Here is a 21,321-nt window from a genome sequence, read left to right as displayed (position 1 = left end):
CAACAGCATGGCATCACACCAGGAAGCGTCATAAGTGTTCTCTCCTGATTGTCTGACCTAGGAATTTCGAGAGAATGGGAGAAAGGGGCCGTGGGGCCGTTGCAAGCGTCGACATTGGTCAGACGTGACCCTGAAGCCAGGCTGTCCATTGGGCCTCTTTTCCAGGCCTTGTTCCGGGCAGGGCCGAACAGCTGCAGAGAAACCCTCAGATGCCATAGCTGGAAGTAGGGTTTGTGCTGAACTGAGGCATGGAACCCAGGGGGTTTGTGCTGAGCCGAGGCAGGCTAGAACCTGCAGGGTTGCAGCTCCTTCCACTGTCCAGGCCGCGCCGTCCCTACTGCGGCTTCCTCCAGGGGTGTTGCTGGTGGCTTGGCCTGGGACAGCCAGTGCCCTGGCTCTGCTGACCAGCAGGTGGGCATGTCTTTGGCACTGCCAAGAAGCCTCCTTCCCTGGAGGGCCTGACATCTTTTGAGGGCAGACTGAGCCCAGAAGACTCTCCCACTCTCTGCAGACAGCTGGCAAGGAACTGTGGGCCCTGTAAAGTCTGCTCCTGTGCCAGACCCTCCTGGGCAGCCTGGCGGACCTGAGTTGTGGGTGCTTGTGGTTGTTCAGGACCTTGTAGCAGCATGATGGGATGCCAGTCAGTCGTGTTTGTTTTGAGATGCTTTTCATTACTAAGGCGCCCTGAGTTTGGGGCTGAACCCCCAGTGCACCATGCAGCTCCATGCAGCCTGAACTGGGATAGTGCAGGTACTGAGGACAGAGGGAAGGAACACAGGGTTCAGGTGCTGGGACAGAGGGAAGGAGCTAGGGTGCAGGTGCTGGGGCAGAGGGAATGAGTGCAGGGTATAGTTCTTCAGAGGAAAGGCAGCTAACTTTCAACTGAGATTCTGTCTTCCATAGGTAGGCATGGGGAGGGCGTGGGGGTCAGGTATGTCTGCTGGCCTTCTTTCCAGGCCAGTGGGTTCCAACAGCTTTCCCTGGGGTGATTCGTTTCTGCACCTCCAAAGGCCTGTGCTGAGCTGTGAGTGCTGTGATGAGGTATGCTGAGCCGCTTGTATTGAGTGCTCTTATTTAAGCTTCCAGCCAATTAAATGAAACATCATTCATTGCAGCAAACACTCCTCCTTGCCGACTGCAGATGTGATCAGCAACAGATGAGCTTCACATGCCATTGGCTCATGTCCACAGCAACAAAGCTAGGCATCATCACCTGGCCAAGTTGACACCTGGACCTAACTACCACAGCCAGTAACATTCAGGCTTTCTCCCTCAGCTGGACAGGCACATGGCCAACATGGCAGCATCTGCTGGTTTTCTCTCCAGGCCTCTTGCTTATTGAAGCTTCCCAGAAGGCGTTTTCCTTTTTCACCTCCAAAAGTCGCCGGCTGATGGACTCTGTGGTTCTCTCATCCTTCTGTTGTGGTTCTTTGGCTCTCTCCTCATTCTCAAAAGGAACTCTCTCCAAAATGTCTCCTCTTTATAGACTAATTAAGTCCCACATAGAATGGGTGGAGATGCATCTCCATCTAATGAAATTTAAAACCCAGAATTGAGTGAGTCACATATCTGGACATAACCTAATCAAATTTCCAAACGATAGTACTGAATAAGGATTAGAAGAAATGGTTGCTTCCACAAGATTGATTAGGATGAAAAAATGGCTTTTCTAGAGGACATAATCCCTTTTAAACCGGCACAGCCCCCTACACAAGTTCTCAAGCAGAGGTGTGAGCTCCTGCAAGAGAGCTCTCCAGCTGTCTGCCACAGGCTGGCAGTGGGTGGACTGCCCAACAGGGTGGGTAGGGTGCCAAGTGGGGGAGTGGGGTCTGCACACTCCTGGCCATGAGCTCCGACACTGCCATGTCCACACCTTGGATGGGCTCTCCCCATGTGGATCTAGAGATTCAGGGCAAAACCGTTCAAAGTCTGACTTGGTTCCTTGTGAAAATTTGTGGAAACTGAGAAACTGGTTCTGAAACTTATAAGGAAATATCAACAACCTAGAATAGCCTGAACAACTTTGTGAAAGTACAAAACTGGAGGCCTCCATTACCCAACTACGACGTGCCACAGAGCTCAGCTGAGTGAGACAGTGCCAGGCCAGTGCAGCCCAGGTGAGCAGCCAGAGAACAGCCCCAAGAGCTGGGAGCAAACCTGTAAACAGACGGACTTTTGAGAAACTCACCAGAGCAGGTTCACTGGGGAGGGGACAAAGTTCTCAGCAAATGGTGCTGTAGCAGCTCCATGGCCATAGGCAGAAACAGAACCTCGGCCAGCCCTGACAGCAAAACATGTTAAAAAATGAACTCAGGTTGACCATAGGCCTAAATGTAAGCTAAAACTGAAAAACTTCAAGAAAACATTTTATCTCATTACATCATTACATCCTAAAAACATGGGTTTGACAAAGATTCCTTAAATGTTACACTTGAAGCACCAACGAGTGTAAAATTCAAGATCAAATTCAATTAGAGTTCATCAAAATGGAGCCCATTTGCTCTTCAAAAGGCATTTGTAAAAATAAGTAAGCAATTCACAACCTGGGAAGAAAAATTTGCAAACATGTTGAAGAAAAGACTTGTACCTAAACACTGTACAAGTAACAAACTGCCAGATCCCAGTAAGACAACACTCAGTTAAAGAAAGATAGTTCAAAGTCTGAATGGGTCCTGTTCTAATTTGCCAGCTTCCAAATGCAACACCCCAGGGATGGATTGGCTTTTAATAAAAGGGAATTTATTTTGTTAGTTCTCCAGAGGAAAGGCAGCTAACTTTCAACGGAGGTTCTTTCTTACGTGGGAAGACACGAGGCGATCTCTGCTGGCTTTTTCTCCAGGCCTCTAGGTTCCAACGAGTTTCCTCGGGTGTTTCCTTTCTGCATCTCTGAAGGCCTGGGCTGAGCTGCAAGTGCTGAGATGAGGTATGCCGAGGTGCTTGGGCTTTACTATGTTGAGCGCTCTCATTTAAGCACCAGCCAATTAAATCAGACATTGATTGCAACAGGCATGCCTCCTGGAGGAGTGCAGGTGTAATCAGGAACAGATGAAGTTCACATGCCATTGGCTCACAGCCACAGCAGTATAACTAGGGATCTTCACCTGGCCAAGTTGACACCTGAATCTACCTCCCACAGACCCCTCTCCCAGGATTCAGAGGGGCAAACCGTGTGTGCGAGATGCTCGGCCTCACTTGTCATTTGGGAAGTGCAGTCAAGGCTGCAATTTCCCCCTAAACACCGCTGAGTTTCCAAAATTTGTAAAATAGAAAAGACTGATCATGCCAAGTGTGGGCAAAAATATAAGGGAACTGGTACTCTCACAGGCTACAGGTGGAAATGGGCAGTGGAACCCCACCCAGAGAAGCATCCAGCAACCTCTTGGAACGTTAAGATATGCCTCTCCCATGACCCAGCCATTCCACTCTCAGGTATTTCCCTAAGAGACATGGAGGCCCACATGCACAAAACTGTTCATCATTCATTGTTTGGCTTCATTCGTAATCGCTAAACATGGCAAGCTACTCAGATCATACTCAGCAGCGAATGGATAGATGCTGTGGTACATCTGTGCTGTGGGACATGCTCAACAATACACAGGAAAGAGCACCCATACTACCTGGGCATGGATGGATGTCAGCATGATGCGCTGCATGGAAGCAGCCAGGGAAAAACAATATGTCCTTTGGACTCCATGTCATAGTCGTGAAAAGGCAGACTGCTCCCTAGTAACAGAAAGCACGTGGGTGGTTTCTGGGGAGGGTGTGGGGTGGCAGGGGGAGGGTCACAAAGGGGCCAAGGAGACTTCCGGGTGGCAGACTCACCGGGGTGGGTCCTCAGAGGGTCGGTCTTTGGGGGCAGTTCCTTGAGGGTGGGTCCCCAGGGAGTGGGTCCTCGGGGTGAGTCCTGGGGTCCGGGTCCTCAGGGGGTGGGTCCTCGTGGCTGTGTCCTTGGGGCTGGGTCCTCCGAGGTTGGGTACTTGGGGGCAGGTGGGTACTCAGGGGTGGTGGCTGCCCAGACCAGCAGCACTTGGGACCTTGCTGGGCCTATGGATTTCCGGGCCCCACCTGTTCCTGTGGACTCATAACCTGGGGTAGGCCCTCCAGGGACTCCGATGGAATTTGAGCCGGAGTTCTGACCCTCCAACTGCCTCTGCCCCTCGGACAGGTATGGGCTGCAGCCACTGTGGCGTCAGTCCTCCCAGACCACCTGCCTCCCCTTAGTTAGATATATTTTGTATGTCAGCCTCTTTGTTTTTTGTGATTAAGAATTGTTCAGAACTAGAGTGTATTTAGAAAAATCTTGATGTGTAGAGCGGGTCAGTGCCCACAGGTTGCTGGTGCCTGCTCAGCAGATGTGAGCCAGGGGCGTCTCTCTTTCCAAGGAGGCGTGCAGAAGGCTTCACTATTCCAGGTCTGCTTTCACCATCAAAACTTGCTGTTCCTAAATTCTGACGTCTATTCATCGTTTGTCCAGCAGATCTTTCCTGCCACCTTGCTGTCGGGTCACTGGCCTTGGCTGTCCTCACAGAATAATGGGGGTTCCCATGGTATGCTCCAGGGGCTGCGGTCCTGGGGGCCATGCCTGGCAGGGCACTGAGGTTCGGGTCTTCACGGCACCCCATGTCCCTTGCCCCGGGTGCTCTGTCCAGTGCCAGGCACCCAGTAGTGTCCTGGAGATCACAGACCAGTACCACCCTGGAAACCGGATGCCTCGGGAAGCCTTGGGTGCATGGTTGTGTCCAGTGAAGGTTGTCCCATGCCCCCCAGCAGGCCCTTCCCCACAGAATCAGCATGGGTCACTGTTACGATGCACACGGACAGGTGTGCCTCCTTCCATGCGGCCCTGTGATGGCAGTGCACAGGTCAGATTTGGCACCGTGTGGGCTGTAGTTAAAATGTACAGAAATTAAACATGATGCTCCTGCTCTGCCTGAGAGGATGCAGCACCCCTGGATGGGTGTCCACCTGGGCTCTGGGTGCCGCCTGCTGATGCACTCCCATGGGTGTCCTTAATGCCTTGAGTGCTGACAACTGGTAGCTGGGGTGCTCAGCTGTGGTCAGGTGACAGGGAGTGACGGTGGTGCCAGGTTTGCCGTCTCCCCCCGTCCCATCCTCTACTCATCTGCTGCCCGGTCCTGCCTGACAGTTCCCGTTCTGGATGCAATTTGGGGAGCTGGTGGCTGCCTTTTCAAACCAGTTGCCAGGTGCTGACATGTACATACTAAGCGCAGACCATGCCTATCAGGAGACAGGCCCCATACGTCAGGGCTGGATCCTAGGAAGAAATGGGCAGCTGGGATGTGGCAGAGAGGGCGGCACCCCAAGATTGGGGGTTAGCAGGGACAGGGGAGGGTGGTGTCCTGGGGGAGGGGTCAACAGGGACAGGGTAGTGGTGCCCCGGGGGAGGGTGTCAGCAGGGGCGGGGGAGGGTGTCAGCAGGGGCAGGGGAGCGTGGTGGTGTCCCATGGTAGAGGACCAACAGACATAGAGGAAGGGCAACAGGGAGGGAGGAAGATTACCCAGATCTGAGGGTTTCATTTTAAATTGGGGCCTGGTGGGTGGCCTCCTGTCTGGACCTCAGCCAGGCCGCACTTGCTGGGGCAGCCTCCTCCCAACTGCAGCCTCTCTGCAGTGGGCAGGGCCCCCTGTCCTGTCTGAGCTCCTGCCCCAGACCGTTTTGTCCTGAAGCCTGCAGGTCAGGGGTGCTGGAGCGTCGGTCCTTGGGACGCATTCGCCACACAACATCCTTGTTTGCTTGGTTTTTAAGAATCTTCGGTTAGAAAACAACAGAGTTTTTAGCTTGTCTTTTATTTTTTAATTACCTGTTTTCTTAACACGCTGCTCTAATTGGTTTATTTCTCTGTAGGCCGGTGACACTGAACACACATAAATCATTGTATTATATGTTTAATGATAATGACAATTTAGAATTGTAGATTTAAAGGGTTTTTCTTCCAGGCAGTTCAGTTCACTTTATAAGCATTAGCCAGTGTTTCCAGCTGCTGCTGGCTTTGTGTAAAAATAATGATTCCATTTTTATCAAAATGGAATCCTAAAGGTTTCTGGATTTTTTTCCCTCATCTGTCGTGGGACTTGTTCCAGAAACCGGAGGTTTTGATCTACTCCTCATTGAGCATCTGCGTGATGTTCACTAATCTTAATGCCTTTTTCTGTATGTTTTAGCAGTTCATCCTTGATTTTGAATTGCTCCCTCTGTGCCTTAGGGTGGCCTAAGCTTGTGGGTGGTGGGCATGGAGCGGATCCTGGGGCTGTGCTGAGCAGCCGTCCCGGGGATGCTGGCCTCTGCCTGCACTGAGCTTCAGAACCTGAGGCTGTGCCTTGGAAGTCGCATGTGCTGGGAGGGCCTGTTCCTCCCACCAGCCTGGGACTGGGCAGGATGGCCGGGGGGACCGGGTGGTGTCCTCGTGAAGGCCATCGAGCGGGCCCAGGCTAAAGGAAAAGCACGGATGGCACAGGATCCAGCCAGATGCCTGGACAGCATGCTCCGAGGGGGAGCCAGGGCTCTCTTTTACAACATTCCATGGAGTCCTCCATGGTGGGACAGGCCAGGCTGTCCTCGGGTGCCCCAGGCACATGGTGCCTGCCTGCCCTCACCGCTCTATTGTCCCCATGTTCATCTTTTCAGGGCTGGGGCACAGACCAGCCTCGACATGAGATGGAAGGACCTTTATTTCCTGTTGTTTTTCTAGATGAGCAGTTGACAATGAGAGACAAGGAGGGGGCAGGCCTCCTGGGTGCTGACATAACCAGCCCCTCATAACGGCGCTTTCCATGGACTGTGCATCCTTACCCCTCAGGCTCAGGGACAGCTGACCCTTGTCCCCCAGGCCTGCTTGTGCTGACGCAGGCTGTTTCAGACCCAGATTCGGGACCCTTCTCAGCAGCCACAAGTAGGTTTCCCTTCTTCAGGGCCTGAGGCATACCAGAAAGGGCTCTGAGGGAGAGCAGGTCCGAGTCCATGAGAGGAGCACCAGGTAGATGGCTAACTGAGGGCAGTTCATTCCAGCCTCCCTCCTGCAAGCCTTGGGTGATATCCAGTGGAAACCCAGAAAGGGCCCCATCCCATCTCTTGGTTCTTTTGGTTAGTGTCTGTTAGTGACCCTCCTTTCCTACGTCTATCCATCCTCCCTACCCTGAAACCCACACAAAATCCTCACGGTGGGTTTGCATCTTTGGAACAATCCTGGTTGGGTAAAGGTGTTGGATCTGACTCTGCTTTGGTGCTTGCGTGTGCAGCTGGGGCCAGGCTCCCTGTGTCCCTTTGGGAAGACCCCATGTGGCCTCTGCCCTCACCCCCAGCCCCAATGAGGCACCTTCCCTTGAGTTGGTGCTGCAGAGGGTGTGCTGATCTTCGGGTCTGGGAGTCACCAGCTATGCCGGACCTTCATTTCACCAGCTAGGTGCCAGCTGCAGCGTCAGCTTCGCAGAGCTGTGAGGATGCACATTGCTGGGTCGCGACCCCAGCTGGTCTGTGAAAACCATCTCCATCCTGGCTTTCCTCTTGCCACTGCCACACCCCCTTCTCCCATGCCCCCCACCTGCTCCACCGGGGGGTGGCCTGGGGCCTCAGAGCGAACTTGCCTGATGCAGCACCTGCACGGGCACTTCCATGTGATGGGGAAGGATGCAGAAGGCCAGGCCACGGGAGCGCAGGGACCCTGACCATTCCATGCCACCATGCCAGTTCCATCCGAAACAGCATGGCAGATGGCAGGGTTGGACTGCGCTGGCTGTTCTTGGCTGCAGCATCTCTGCAGCCATCTCCTTGGGTGTCCATGTCTCGTCCCACACCTGTGGGGAGCTCATGAATCATGGCGCCAGGGGGCCACCACTGCCACGCACATCTCACGGCCAGCACAACCTCCTGGTGCCCACCCCTGCACTGGGGCTGATGGAGGGTCCAGTGTGGCACCGTCCGCGGGTAGCTGTCCCGCAGACCCACCACCGGAGCCCTGTTTCAGAGCTGCCAGAATGGGGGCCTGCCATTGGTACCTGCAGTCTGCTGCATGAATGTGTCTGCAGGGACATCTGTGGATGGTGGTTACTAGGGACGATGCCCGCTTGGGGCCTGTGCTCCCAAGACTCAGATCAAGTCTGAGTGCCGGAGGTCCATGGGGCGGAGTTTGTTGTTTGGATTTTTCGTGCTCTGGGGTGGCAGCTTCTCAGCGCACTGCTGTGTTCTCTGATGGATCAGTGGGACTCGGCGTTCCTGAGGCATGCTTCTTAGTTCCTGGAGGCAGTTCTGGGCAGCACAACCTGTGAGTCCAGCATAGACGAACAAATCCAGTACAGGAACAGCTGTTTCAGCTAATACTTCTACAGTAAGATCATTATGTTGATTTGATAGTATTCTATATGGAATACAGATTTAGATCTATAGTGAACATTACTGGAGAAGTATTCACAGCACACATCAACATCTTTGTTCTCTAGAGTGAATTCTATTTTCTAGAGTCCTTTGAAAAAACTTAATTTGAAAGGTAATTTTCCAGTAACTGGTTTTAAGGAAAACTCTTGAAAAGGACTCAGGCCTTTCTTTAAAAAACATCTTTTCAAAATCCTTTCGAATCATCTCTTTAATCACTGCTGCGTGAGAAGTGTTATATGGCGCTTTCAGTTGTACACGTTTTTATTTTTAGGCACTTTTATGGCTAGAGTTATTCAAACATTATAGTATTCTAAGATCAGAGCTGAGTTTCTACCTAGTGGGCCTGTGGTCGGTGTTTCAGAAAAGCCATCTTGCATTTTCTAAAGCTCAGGTCCCAGCATTTACAGCATGAACATCAGATTTCTTTGATATTGTAGCAGTGTCCTGGGGAGGAGAGCAGAGCCAGGAAACCTCAGGATTTCAGATCTAAGTCGGGAATGCAGCAGCGTCCACCTCTGCGCAGTCCCCTTTGGGAAGATGCAGTCTCTGTTGGGCTGACACAGTGCCATCCACCTCCATGCGGTCCCTCTCCCAGCACAGTGCCAGGACTCCGGATCTGCTCCCAGAGGCACTATACCCAGAATAAGCATCGGTGACTGGGTTCTTGGGTGCTCATTTTAATCTACTAGCTGATGTGATTAAACTAAGGCCTGTTAGCCACATGAGCAGCCCATTTCAAGACTGAGTAACAGTGAGAGCATGTGTGCTAAGGGGAAGCCGGCTCACATGGGCCAGAGTAGAGCAGGGTGAATGCCGGCCAGGCTAGGAGAAGATGGGTTGAGGCCCCGAGCTGTGGCTGTGGTTAGATGACCCACTGAACCCTGCACAGCAGGTCATTCGTGTGGAGAGGCCAGGCAGCTTTCAGGAGGGTGGGAGATGGTTGACACGGGCTTCCCAGTCACCCACCTTGTTCTGCAAGCAGCCAGGAACTGCCTATAAGCTGGGGGCACAGGCAGGCAGGGTGCAGGGGCCCATCCTGTATGCTTACACTGGGGGCCTTGGGCAGCCTTCGTCCCAATGGCTCTGGCTATCAGAGGCCTGTGCCTTTTGCTCTCTGGGGAGCCCCTGTGTGGATCCTCTCCCTTCAGTCTAGCACGTGCATGGTGAGAGCCCCACACACACCTTGCAGGTTTCCTGGCATGGATTTGCACTTATTTTTTTCCCCTCCTTTTCAGGACACCTTGCTGATAGTGGCACAGGTTTCTATAAATGAGCAAAGCCGTCAGCCATGATGGACTCAGGCCGATGGACAGAGCCATTTTGTAAGCAGCCGTGAGATCCTCAGCTTCTGAGTCGGATTTCAGCTGTGCATGGAGGCGCGTGGACAGGAGGGTGCTGGGACTTCCTAGTACCACGTGGATCCTCTGCTGAGATACATCCCTGACGGGCGTGCCACCTCCAGGTGCTTTGATTCTGAACCACTGCGTATGGCAATTTTCAGGCCCATTTCTTTTGCCGGCTTTTCCTTTGAGTTCAGGAATTGGTTCCCGCACACATCTGCTCTCGGCCCCCATGTGGCGCAACCAGGCCTGGGCCCCACTACCCTCTGTCCATCCCTCAGGCTTTGCTCACTATCTCACTATTGCTAGTGAATCGAAATCACTAGAAATCGATAATGATTTCTCACTATCGGGGCCCTCCTTGTTTTGCATTGTGAAGTTGTCTGAGGGTGGAGGCTCAGAGCAGGGTCACATTTAGAGGGACAGGCATAAAAAATTGGTGAATGCACCTGCAGAGCCACCCACCAGCCCTGCATCCCCAAGGTCAGGTTTGCACACAGCAGTGAGGCTCATGCCACAGCCGGGACTGGCACTGCACTACAGGGTGCCTTGTCTGCGCTTTGGCCACCTTCACTTATCCCTTCAGTGTGTCAGTCAGATGCTCCCAGTCCTGGGTAGAAGTTTGCTTAAGATCCAAGTGCTTTCCTTACAATGGTACCTGTTCCTCTTTGTCAGCCTGAGAAGGAAACCTCTGCATGTTTAAACTCAGTTGTTTAATTCATGCCGTGTCTGTGGCGGCCCTAGAGGTGACAGTTCTGCCTGCGTGCTCTGAGCACCAGGCCTGTCCCTGGTCTGAGCATGGGGTGCGCATGGCTCCCTTCCCCCCAGGGCTGGGCTGCAGGCTCTGGCTGCGCTCGAGTACCAGGAATGTCCAGGCCGAGCCATGGCCACTGGCCTCATGTCAGAGCTGCCACCTCTCCATTTTCTAGCATGTGGATGTCCTAAAATAGACGCTTCTGAATTGTGAGCGTGAGCCCAGGCAGCCGTTCCGGCCACATGGCACCTCATAGCAGCAGCTGATCAGTCCAGGTCCTGGGGAAGGCTGCCCATGCTGCCCTCCTCCCCTCACGGTCAACTCTGGGGCTCCATTCAGTCACACCGACCAAGGACCATTACGGCTCCCGGAGCTCTTCCTGACCCCAAGGCCAGGCACTACTTCTGTTTCTTCATTTGAAGATTCTTTCACTTTCAACTTATGCGATCCAGTGGGGGCAGCCCTCTTCTGTTTGGAGCAATGGCCGCGTCCAGTGTGGGGAGGGGCACCTGCCAGGGAACGTGCATCCTGTGCCCCGAGACTCCACGGCACCTGCTGCCTGTGGGCTCTGCGTGCTGGGGTGTGACCTGCCCTCAATTGGGAGATCCTGTGTCGAGGGAGATGGGTGCATGGGGTCACTTGCTTTTAAAGTGTCTTGAGTTTAGAAAAAGAGTCACTTCCCTTAGCAGCTCCATAAGAAGGTGCTCACATGTTTCCCTTGACAGCTGTTCGCACAGTGTGTATGTGTGGGGGCCACATGGGTTTTGTCTTTCATTTTGATTTCTTTGAACTACTAAAACTTGTGCTTTTGCTCCCCAAATTGGAGGGAGGCAGGTGGTGAGAAGACCCTGTTCTTGAAGAGATAAAGGCATTCTCAGCCCCTGGTTTGCTTTTCTGGAAAGCTCTGTAGATGTCAGAAGCTTGGGCCGTCAGTCGACTGTTCTGACCTGCTCACCCAAAAGTGTGCGTGAGCTCCTCTTCCCCTTTGTGGGGCCCTGAGACAATGGGCTCCTTTCTCCTGAACCCGCCATTGCTCCACAAATGATGAGGCATCTGGGGGACCCAACAGAGGTCTCGGGGTGCTTGGGCCCTGGTGCCCCCACAGCCAGGTTGTATGCCTCCTCATTGTTACTGTTCCTGGATATGGGTGTGCGGAGGGAGGCAGGGCCGGGACTGGGCCTGCTCCTTGGGGGCCACGGGCAAGCAGGACCCCTGGGCCCGGGGTCTCTGGCATCCTGTGGCTGCATCACAAGATGCTGCAGTTGCTGAGTGGCACTGTCCCGTGACCTCTTCCTCACCCTCCTGGACCGCTCCTGGTCTATGACCCTGGACAGGCCTGGGTGGGCCTTCCCATCGCATCCATGGCATCAGCTCAACCTTGTCCCGTGGCACAACAATGAGCCGCAGCGTGTAGGATGTAGGCACAGCCGTCCACAGCCCCTGTCCCGCCCCACCAGGCACCTCCTTGCCCCACCCAGCACCCCCACACCCCCGCCGAGGCTCCCTTTACTGTGCTCCAGGGGTGCTCTGTTCAGCCAGGTCCAGGAGGGCAGGGCCAGTGGCTGCTCGGCTGGGCATGTCCATCCTGGGGCTCTGACTCCCTGCCCACAGCGAAGGCCTCCCTGGGCACCTCTGGGGCTCCCATTCCAAGTAGGTGCTGCCAGAGATGAGCAGACATGTAGCTTTGAAAGCTGCTGGTGGCTGTAGACCGGGAGGCTGTGTTTTCAGTGGAGGGTGCAGCAGCCCTTTCATTTACCACGTAGACCTTTCGCAGGTGAAAGGAGAAAACTTGACAGAGGCGCATGCCTTCCCCACGCTGCAGGCTGCCTTCTTGGTTTTGTCATTCTTAGCAGTAAACACTCTGTTTCTGTGTCTTTCCCTTGACATGCATCTCACACAGGGCACATGTTCCCCACAGAGCTGTGTTGTGTCTGAGTGCCAGACTCCCCCACCCCCGAGCAAGGAGGAGAAGCTCACTTAGGCCCTTGGTTGGCCCTGTCCAGTGGTCCCAGAAGCCAAGCACCCTGGGTGCTGCTTCTAGAAGCTAAAGAGCAACGGTCCTAGGAGATGGAAGGGCTGTGCTTCCAGGCAAAGGGCACCACAGCAAATGCCACTCCTGCCATAGGGGTGGGCACAGCCAGAGATGCAAACCATAGCCCAGCCAAATGGCGGCTGTGAGGTGCCTACCCACCATCCCTGTGCCGCTGACTGCCGAGGGTCCTGCCCCTGCTTAGGTGCACATTGGGTGGCATGCCTGCCCTCCAGCTCAGTGAGGAATGGGCAGCATGGCAGGACAAATGTCAGAGGTCACAGGTGTGGGTTCTGAAAGTCTCACCCACTTCTCATGGCCTGCTGTTTGGTTGGAACATCTATTTGTCCAGCCAAGCAGGTTCGCTCACCTGTGGGTGTTCCCAGCTTGAGCTTGTGTGACCTCTTTGTCCTTCGCACTCAGGGTCTACCATGAGTGCCCTTGTGCCCCTCTTTAGGCCTCAAACAGTCAAAAGTCGCAAAAAAGATCACTCAGAACTCCACGAACAGAGTGGAGAGCCAGTCGCCTCCCATCTGCTGCCTTCTCAAGGGTCTATTCTAGTGAGGCATCCCCGCCGTCCTGGGAGAAATTGTGGAGGTTAAAATGGGCAGGGCCAATCCAGATGAGAGGAGGATGCCAGAGTGGGGCGGGGCCTCCTTCTGGGCGATGCAGGGGCGTGCCCAGATGTGCTTCCCTGGACCCAGCGGGGGTGACCTGTCCTCAGAGGCTTGGGGCCCCCTCGTTCCTCACTGCCCAGATAGCAAGATATTGGGAGCTGCGATGCAGGAAGCAAAGTCTCCAGGGGTTGTATGGGTGCCCTCTGGTGTTGCTGGACAAGTGAAAGCCCCCCTTTTGAGCCATGCAGGGCTGGCCCACTGAGGACGGTTAGCCGAGGTCTTTCCAGCAAGCTGAAGAGGTTGCACCATGCTTCTTACAAAAGCCACTTCTACTTCAGAGGTCCCTTGGTGGGGAAAGACAGGACCTGCAGGCCCGACCAGCCTTGTGTAGTTTGGGCCCTTGACCCCAACTCTCCACCTCTGCTTTATTCATGACGAGTCTGTTCAGTTTTTATCAAAGCCTCTCGTGAAGTGATGCCTTCCTAAGAGTGGAAATTTCCTGTGAACCGTCTCATCTTGGGGGCAGCCCTGTTCTTCCCTTGGCACGTACCTACAAGCCCCTTTTCCAGGGCAGGGCTGGGGTTCTGCACATTGTGACACATGGTGATTTTTATCTGGGAGCAGCCATAGGGACTCTCCCCTGTTTAGTCTGGTGCTTCTTTAAGGGAACAGCGAGAATGGTGCCGAGTGCTTTCCGCACCTTCCCTGAGGTCTGCAGAGCAGTGTGAGGGCGGCCGAGGGGTTGAGGGTCTCCCCATGGTGCAGAGAGCAAGGTCCACAGAGCAACACTGCTACGGTCTGTAAAAACAGAACAAAATGGTCACCTACCCATTCATTCTCTTTAGTAGTAAAAATGAAATGTGGTTCTGGAATTGAATTTTAGAACTGTGTGACTGGAGTAACACGTGGGGGTTTTGGTTTGTGTTGGTTTTGATGTCATTTAGTAGATGCAGCTAAACGTCTTGTTTTCTGTCATGAGGATTTATTTGTGATCCTATCTCCCCTTTCTGGAAACATTTTCCCTTCCTGTGTGACCAACTTTGCATGAAATGCCATGCCCACCCCCACCCCCGAGGGCCAAGCCCCCTTCCAGTGGGCATCCACACATGTTCTCGGCCTTGCTCTGAAACTGCTCCTACCCTACTTGCTTTCTCATCGAACCTGTCTCTTCCTGTCTCCTTCTCCAGCCTGTTTTGTAACCCTGCCCCCCACCTATGCAATTCTTTGCTACTTCTTGGTCTTCGGAAACACTGATTTCTTGGCAGTGACTTTTTTACTGGGAAATAATCGCTACTCATGTGGTTAGCAGCGCCTGGGTGGCAGGAACCAAGCCAACATAGGGGTTGGCCGGATGGATGTCATTTCTCCCTGACCTTTGTCAGTAAGGTCTACTTTGCAACAAGGCCATGAAGGGGAGATGGCTTTCTTTGGAAATCTTCTCCTATAGGGACTCTTCGTGATTTGGCCTCAGAAGAGAGGTAGGGAAGAAAAGGTCTTTCAGATGATAAGCCTGAAGTGGCTGGCTGTCCCCAAGATAAGAGGTGCAGGGGTCACCTCTGTGATGGGCCTCTCCTTTCTGTTGGGACTGGAGGGACCTGGCCCTGGCCCTGGCCCTGAGGGGCTATGGAGACACACCTGGGGAGTGATTTCAAGGCAGCTTCTGCCTCCATGGCACATTGGAAGTAGAAAACCATACTTGACTGGCACACCCCTCCCAGCCATGGCCGTTTCAATTTTAACATCAGCCAAGAACACACTTGCAGCCACATTCTGTTCTTTTTCCAGCATGGTAAGGGTCCCAGCTCTGAGAGGAAGTAATTAGACAATAACATTGTCTAATTGGAATGACTCTTAAGGTACTCTCCTACCTGCTTTACCTATATCCCATTTAGAACTCAAAAACAGTTTGGTGGAGTGGATGGTAGTGTTGTCTTGCCGATTTGACAGATGGCAAAACTGGGATGTACAGAGGTTACGTGACTTGGCTGAGGTCTGTGTTCATTTTAAAATTGTTATTTACCCCTAAATAGCCATGTTCTCTTAAAGATTGATCCAGTCTTGTGGGGGCAGCCATGTTCTTTAATCCTGATTCAGTATTGTAGGGTGGGATCTTTTGATTAGGTTGTTTCCACGGAGATGTGACACACCCAATCGTGGGTGTAGTCTTCTTTGGAGATATGACCCTTCCCATTCAAGGTGGGTCTTGACTAGTTTACCTGGAGTCCTTTAGGGAGAAGCATGCTGTAAGAAGCAGATGCAGATATTTGGAGAGCCAACATGGACACAGACATTTGGAGATGCAGAGCCCAGCCGACATTGCCACGTGCCTTCCCATGAGATACTGAGCAGGCCAGAACCAGAAGGATCTCCAGGGGCTGAGAGCACCATTTGAAACCAGAAGCCAGAAGAGGATGCAGCCATTTTGAGTCAAGGTATAAACCTCTGAGTGCCTTAGTTTGGACATTTTTATGGCCTTAGAACTGTGAACTTGTAACTTAATAAATCCGATTTATAAAAGTCATTTCTGCTGTGTTGCATTCTGGCAGCATTGGCAAGCAGAAACAAAGTCTTCTAGCCAGGAGGAGGCAGGTGAGGGACTTGAACTTGGTGCCCTCACCCCAGAACTTGCCTTCAGCACCACTCTGCCCCGACAATGCTGAGAAAGGGACCAGAGTAAGGAAGTAGGTGTGAACCAGGGTGGAAGTAGTGGAGGGAATGTTCGGTTTTGGATGTGTTGATTTAGGGATGGCTTTGATTGGGTAGTCAGTAATTTGTGGGTTTTAAAGCTTAGAAGACAGGTTTTTGCTAGAAGTTGAGATTCGGGACTAACCAAATATGAGGAATAGTGTAGGACTGTATTTATTGAGTAGATCGAATTTAACGTTGCGTTTTGTATTTATTATTGCATTTAGACCTTCCTGGAGGGAGGATTCGAGATAAAGACTCCATTTTGTAAATGAGGCTTTTCTGACATTGTGTGCTGGCCCAAGGCACTGGCTAGAAACTGGTGGAGCTAAAGGTAGACTTAATGAACTACAGAGAGGCCAGAAAAAATATTTAAAATGAAGCATGGAGTGACAAAAGAAGTGGTGTTTTCATGTACTCATTCTAATGCACAGACCATGCTATGAGCTAGTTGATACAAATGTTTATTGGCTTGTAGTTTTGAGGCCTGGAGAAGTCCAAATGAAGGCTTTACTAAGGTGATGCTTTTTCAGAGAAGACTGTGGTGCTCAGGGCTGGCTGCTGTGGTTCAGGATCCTGGGCTCCTTGGTCACCTGGTGTAGTAGTCAGGGTTCTCCAGAGAAGCAAAACCAACAGGAGATAGCTACAAATTTGAGATTTGTAGACGTATCTCACACACCTATGGGAATGAGAGAGCCCTAAAACCATAGGGCAGGCTGCAGGCTCCAACTCTGAGGAAGGGTCTTGATGAAGTGCACAGTAGGGACTTGCTGGCTGAAGAAGTGAAAATCCTACTACTCCTTAAAGTTTCTCAACTGATTGGATCACATCTAACTGATCGAATTTTCTCCTTTGTGGGAGACATGCTCTTAGTTTATCATATGTGTAATCAGCCACAGCTGCAGTCAACTGACTGATGCCTTAATAAACCAGCCTTCTCATTTATCAGTCAGCCATGAAATGACCTTGCAGTAATGGTTAGGCCAGTGCTTGCCTGACCTAATCCCTAGGTGTCATCACCTGGCCAAGTTGACACGAGAACCTGCCATTACACCTGGTAATGCACGTGGTGGGTTTTCCTTTCTCTTCTGAGTTCTTTTGAGTCCCAGCTCCTGGCTGTTCCCTAGGGCTTACTCTTCCTGTGACCTTCCCTATATAGCCCTTGGTAATAGGATTAAGACCCATCCTGGGCCACACTTATCTGAAGTGACCTCATCCTATTTCCAGTGCAAACATTCTACTCTTAGCGCTGCCTTCCACTAGAGTAGAATTTTAAAAATTTTAATGAAATCCCATGACCACTTTTTCATTTCATGATTCTCTTTATGTATTATACATAAAAACTCATTAACAAACCTAAGGTCACATAGATTTTTCCTTCTGGTGTCTTCTTAAATTTTTATGAGTTTGCATCTTTCACAAAATTCTAAAAACTATTTTGCATGAATCTTTTTGTAAAACTCGATTTGTGTAACGTGTAAAGTTTATGTCTTTGTTTTTTAATATGGTCGTCCAAAACCTCCATCACCATTTGTTGAAAGGCTTATGCTCACTTGACTGTATTTTCATGGTTATACAGGTAGGCTGAATTCACTTCCATTTTTCTGTGTGTAAGGTGGCATGCACTTAATTTATGCAACTTTAATTATACTTATAAAATATTAATTAAAAAATATTTTTTAATTGATTGGAGTCGTGAAAGGTGATTTCATCAACATTGTTCTTAAGCAATTTGAATACAAATCTAGAGCTGAAATCAGCTTGTCAATATGTATAGAATATCTTGGTGGGATTTTTATTAAGATTGCATTGACTCTAGAGATGAGTGGTGAACAATCGATATTATTACCAACAAAAAGGCCGTGGATTCTTCTGCCCCACACACTCAGTAACCAATTCCTGAGACATTGGGGTTTCAAAGAGAGAAAGAGTTTATTACACTACACATGTAGCAGGAGAACAGACATTGGGCCATTTTAGTGGCCCAGAATCTCCCCCCCTGAACAAAGAAGATTCAGGGTTTTAATGTTTCTAGCAGGGGTAGATGAGGTCATTTCAGATAATAAATTCAAGGCAGAAGTTCAAAACAGAAAAGAAAACATTGTTAAACATTGTTAACATGTTAGCATAAATTGAAAGGAAAAGAGGTAGAACTATCTATGTTTCAGTGGCAGACCTTGGCGGATGATTACAAATGTAAGGTGTGCTGGTTTGAAAGGAAGTGTGCCCCCTAAGAACAGCCATGTTTTAATATAAATCCCGTTTCATAAAGGTAGAATAATCTCTACTCAATAATGTATGTTTGAAGCTGTAATGAGATCATCTCCCTGATTGATGAGATTTAGTTAAGAATGGTTGTTAAACTGGATTAGGGGATGACATGTCTCCACCCATTTGAGTGGGTCTTGATTAGTTTCTGAAGTCCTATAAAAGGAAAATGAGAGACTCAGAGAGACTCAGAGAGAGCAGAGAATGCTGCAGTACCATGATGCAGAGAGTACACGAGCCAGCAACCTTTGGAGATGAAGAAGGAAAACGCCTCCCGGGGAGCTTCACGAAATAGGAAGCCAGGAGAGAAAGCTAGCAGATGACGCCGTATTCGACATGTGCCCTTCCAGCCGAGAGAGAAGCCCTGACTGTGTTCACCATGTGCCTTTCTAGATGAAAGAGAAACCTTGAACTTCATCGGCCTTCTTGAACCAAGGTATCTTGCCCTGGATGCCTTAGATTGGAGGTTTCTGTAGACCTGTTTTAACTGGGACATTTTCTCAGCCTTAGAACTGTAAACTTGCAACTTATTAAATTCCCCTTGTTAAAAGCCATTCCGTTTCTGGTATATTGCATTCCAGCAGCTAGCAAACTTGAACATAAGGCATTGAGGCTAGTTACTGCATGCTTTCCTTATCTTCAGGGCCTCATAAGAAAATGGTCAGTTGAAGGGCATAACAGCTTACAGTCACAAAGGCACCAGACAAGAGATAATAATAGTAGGAGACTTCAGTACACCACTCTCCTCTATAGATAGGACAACTAGACAGAGGATGAAACAAAGAAATAGAGAGCTTAAACAGTTTGATAAATGAATTACACATAATAGACACATATAGGTCATTATACTTCAAAATGTCAGGATATACATTCTTCTCTAGTGCTCATTTAAAAAATGCTGACAAAACCGCAACTTAAAACCTAGTTATAGAAAGACCTTTTCTCATGGTGTCCATCTCTTGCATAGGGAAAGCTAAAGTACCTTCAGAGACTGGCTTTTGACTTGGCATGGGTGATTTACTGAGCATAAAGATAATTGGATTCTCTATATTGAAACTTATGTTCACATAATTATGAGAAGGTTCCTATTGAGAGGCATCTGTTTTTAAATGTGTCAGCTATGCCAAGGATGGCTGTGGTAGAAGCTGTGGGTGGGATTAGGACAACAGAGTTTTCTGATAGCAATTCCTAAGGGACGATGGCTAAGTCTTAAAAAAATAGATGAGAGAGAGTTTAAGACAGTCACAGATGAACAGAAACTGAGAGAACTGCCCAACAAGAAATACTAAAGGGAGTCCTGCATGTTGCAAAGAAAAGTCAGGAGAGTCTCACAGGAGAGTTTAGAAATACAGATTATCAATGAAGGTAATGAAAAAGGTAAAAGAGACAAAAATAGGATATGATATAACAGCCAAAGGATGAAATGTTTGAAATAAGTACTGTCATTACAGTAACAACATGGCATGTTAATGGATTAAATTTTGCAATCAAAGGTTACAGATTGGCAGAATGGATAAAAAAGTATGATCCAACTCTCTCCTGCCTAGAAGAGACTCACCCAAGATGTCAGTCATGCAGTGCTTCATCCTGGAGGTTTGGCATTCTCATAGTGGCAATCTTCCATCTCATGGTGATGTCCTAGAATTCTCCTGTGACCATCTCCCTCTGACTGTTGCCGAATTTCTAATGGTTGTAAAGCTCCACCCACGCAGATTCAGGTCCGCCCTGATTCATTCGGGTGAAACCTAAATAGCATCTTAGAAATCCTGTTCATAAAATTTCCACACTTCGACTGATCATACACCTTCAGACTCACAGGAAAAAGAGCAAAGTATAAGCACATGTCTGTTCTGTGGATTTATAATTCGGTGTACCACACATATGTCTTCCCCAAAATGTTACATTTAGCTCTTCAGACTGTAAAGAAATAACTTCAGACAGGGATTAAGATACACAGGGAGAAATGAAGAACACCAGAAATGATAATCATGTGGGTTAATATAAAAGGGCTGTGTAGATAAATCCTTTTCTCATTTCTTGTCTTAATTTCTTCTAAAGGCATGCGATTGTATAACACAATATTTATAAATTACATGGTGGATTTATATCATACATGGTGATAATCTATGACAACAATATAAACAAAAGGGGAAAACATGGAACTACATTGGGACAAAGATTCTATATATTTCTGAAATTAAATATGCATTGATATGTAGAGTGTGTTAAATTGAGATATGTATTCTAATCTTTCAATGACAAATCCTAAAGTATAAAAGAAAATTAAATGAACAAATCAATGTAAACGTTACACTAAAAATATCTAACACCAGTGTTGGCAATCAAATGGAAATGAAGAACCAGAAAGAAAGAAGACATACAAAACAAAGCCCAAAATTGGAAATATTCATCCAGACATGCTAATAACTGCATTCAATGTGAATTGCCTGATCATTCCAATCATAGAGATTGCCAGACTGAATGAATTTATTAGATCCAATATGTACTGTCTAAAAGAGATACACCTTATATTCAGAGACAAAAATAGGTTTAAAAGAAAATGATAGAAAATGATAAACACTTTGAATGGTAAACATTGGAAAACTTGAGTAGTTATATTATTTTCAAAGTAGCACTTACAGCAAGAAATATTATGACTGACAAAGAGGGGCATTTAATAATAATAAAAGATTCAGTACCTCAGGAAAATATGACCATTGTGATTATAGACATAATTCACAACTAAACCATAATGTACATGATGTAAAAACTGATACCTACCTAGAGAAGAAGAAGAGGAAGGTTACTGTCTCCTGATCTCCTCCAACTCGGTTCCTTACGCTGTTTTGCTGCTGAGAAGACAGCTTCAAGCCTGGCTGTTTTAATCATTTATTACCTAGTTTGGTTCACCTAGAGCATGTTCTCCCTCTGAACATCCAGCCTTATATATATCAACCGTGTATTAGTTTCTACTATACAGTTGGTGAATGGTGAGTATTATTGGATGAAGACAAGAATGAATTAAGGAAATCCCAGCCAGAGATGTAGAAGCAAGAGAGCATCGCATACTTTCAGTATTATTATAAGCTGTGCCAAATGCTTTCAGTATAGTTTCCAAATTGAGTTCCTAGACATATTAATAGGTGTTCAGTGAAAAACAGGAGTTTGATACTGAACCTTTTCTGTCTTTATTCTTTTATTGGATCTTCTCAAGGGTTTTTACAGTGTTTAAATTTATT

General features: G+C 49.3%; 1 long non-coding RNA gene across 4 annotated transcripts in view; it reads left to right on the top strand.

The window, feature by feature from the left end:
- The window catches only part of LOC143661355 (uncharacterized), a 62,033-nt gene that overhangs the window by 20,359 nt on the left and 20,353 nt on the right, over positions 1-21,321 (top strand). For 2 of the 4 annotated variants that reach the window (XR_013164529.1, XR_013164527.1), the window contains exons 4-5: positions 9,625-9,851; positions 15,360-15,561. The exons of 1 other annotated variant lie outside the window; for it this stretch is intronic. This is a non-coding gene — a long non-coding RNA (uncharacterized LOC143661355). The remainder of the gene's footprint in view (positions 1-9,624; positions 9,852-15,359; positions 15,562-21,321) is intronic. One more of the 4 variants, XR_013164528.1, reaches the window with a different exon arrangement.

The sequence above is a fragment of the Tamandua tetradactyla genome, chromosome 17 (genome assembly GCF_023851605.1).
Source record: "Tamandua tetradactyla isolate mTamTet1 chromosome 17, mTamTet1.pri, whole genome shotgun sequence".
Lineage (NCBI taxonomy): Eukaryota > Metazoa > Chordata > Mammalia > Pilosa > Myrmecophagidae > Tamandua > Tamandua tetradactyla.
The sequence above is the reverse complement of the archived record's forward strand: the minus strand, read 5'-3'. Positions and strand labels throughout refer to the sequence as shown.